We start from the raw sequence: 2500 nt of genomic DNA on the forward strand, positions 1-2500 counted from the left end.
CGCGGCCCAACACGGGCGCCCAGGGGGACGCGGAAACCCGTTTTAGAAAATAACCTCCAGGGGTTTTCCAAGAGCGGCACAGCCCCAGCTCACGTCCGTGTTTCAGTGCGTCAAAAGCGGATTCAAAAGTGTGCTTTTCTCGGTACTTCCCCTGGAGGTCAGTGTTTCTAAAAACTGGGTTTCCGAAATCGTGCTGGAGGTGTTTTGGTCAACCAGGAAAAATGGCATTTACGGGAGAGGGTAAAGTATACCCCCCCCCCCCCTCTCGGCTGATTTACCCTCTCCCGTAAACGCGTTTTTTCCTGGTCGACCAAAACACTCATTGACTCCCATTCATTTGACACTTTGTCATTTTTTCAGCACTTTTTTCGCGCATTGGGTACTCCGCCCATTCACTCCCATTCATTTGACACTTTGTCGTTTTTCCAGACCTTTTTTCACGCATTGGGTACTCCGCCCATTCACTCCCATTCATTTGACACTTTGTCGTTTTTTCAGCACTTTTTTCGCGCATTGGGTACTCCGCCCCATTCACTCCCATTCATTTCACACTTAGAAAAATCATCCGAGCGGCTCTCCACGCATTTTATAGCCGCTTTGGGGCTCCAGCCGCCTCGGCCTTCATTTCTGACTAGGCTCGTGTGGACTTTGTCGTTTTTTCAGCACTTTTTTCGCGCATTGGGTACTCCGCCCCATTCACTCCCATTCATTTCACACTTTGAAAAATCATCCGAGCGGCTCTCCACGCATTTTATAGCCGCTTTGGGGCTCCAGCCGCCTCGGCCTTCATTTCTGACTAGGCTCGTGTGGACTTTGTCGTTTTTTCAGCACTTTTTTCGCGCATTGGGTACTCCGCCCCATTCACTCCCATTCATTTCACACTTTGAAAAATCATCCGAGCGGCTCTCCACGCATTTTATAGCCGCTTTGGGGCTCCAGCCGCCTCGGACTGCATTTCTGACTAGGCTCGTGTGGACTTTGTCGTTTTTTCAGCACTTTTTTTACACATTGGGTACTCTGCCCCATTCACTCCCATTCATTTGACACTTTGAAAAATCATCCGAGCGGCTCTCCACGCGTTTTATAGCCGCTTTCAGACTCCTGCCGCCTCGCCTGCACTTCCGCCTCGGTCCGTTAGGATTTAGGCCTTTTTTCAGCACTTTTTCTCCGTTTCTCCGGGGCGACAGCGGCTCTCCACGCATTTTATAGCCGTTTTCAGACTCCTGCCGCCTCGCCTGCACTTCCGCCTCGGTCCGTTAGGATTTAGGCCTTTTTTCAGCACTTTTTCTCCGTTCCTCCGGGGCGACAGCGGCTCTCCACGCTTTTTATAGCCGTTTTCAGACTCCTGCCGCCTCGCCTGCACTTCCGCCTAGGTCCGTTAGGATTTAGGCCTTTTTTCAGCACTTTTTCTCCGTTTCTCCGGGGCGACAGCGGCTCTCCACGCTTTTTATAGCGGTTTTCAGACTCCTGCCGCCTCGCCTGCACTTCCGCCTAGGTCCGTTAGGATTTAGGCCTTTTTTCAGCACTTTTTCTCCGTTTCTCCGGGGCGACAGCGGCTCTCCACGCTTTTTATAGCGGTTTTCAGACTCCTGCCGCCTCGCCTGCACTTCCGCCTAGGTCCGTTAGGACGTGGGCCTTTTTTCAGCACTTTTTCTCCGTTTCTCCGGGGCGACAGCGGCTCTCCACGCTTTTTATAGCCGCTTTGGGGCTCCAGCCGCCTCGGCCTGCATTTCTGACTAGGCTCGTGTGGACTTTTTCAGCACTTTTTTTGTGCATTGGGTACTCTCGCCCATTGACTCCCATTCATTTGACACTTTGTCATATTTTCAGCACTTTTTTGGCGCATTGGGTACTCTCGCCCATTGACTCCCATTCATTTGACACTTTGTCATATTTTCAGCACTTTTTTGGCGCATTGGGTACTCTCGCCCATTGACTTCAATGCATTTACTGCAACTCCTGCCTGTGTCCGCCAGAGGGCGTCTGGCTTAACAGCGGCTCTCCACGCTATTTCTATCCGCTTTGAGGCTCCAGGCAGCTCGGCCTGGGTTTCTGAATTTCTCCCTTGACACTTTGTTACTTTTTCACCTTTTTTCTCATTTCATCCAGGGACACAGCGGCTCTCCACAGACTTTACAGCCGCCCCTGGGCTCCAGGACCCTAGGCATGGGTTTCTGCCTAGCTCCCTTGACACTTTGCCATTTTTTCACCTTTTTTCTCATTTCATCCAGGGACACAGCGGCTCTCCACAGACTTTGCAGCCGCCCCTGGGCTCCAGGCAGCTCGGCCTGGGTTTCTGAATTTCTCCCTTGACACTTTGCCATTTTTTCACCTTTTTTCTCATTTCATCCAGGGACACAGCGGCTCTCCACAGACTTTGCAGCCGCCCCTGGGCTCCAGGCAGCTCGGCCTGGGTTTCTGAATTTCTCCCTTGACACTTTGCCATTTTTTCACCCTTTTTCTCATTTCATCCAGGGACACAGCGGCACTCCACAGACTT

This window comes from Dunckerocampus dactyliophorus, unplaced genomic scaffold (genome assembly GCF_027744805.1).
Source record: "Dunckerocampus dactyliophorus isolate RoL2022-P2 unplaced genomic scaffold, RoL_Ddac_1.1 HiC_scaffold_56, whole genome shotgun sequence".
Classification (NCBI taxonomy): domain Eukaryota; kingdom Metazoa; phylum Chordata; class Actinopteri; order Syngnathiformes; family Syngnathidae; genus Dunckerocampus; species Dunckerocampus dactyliophorus.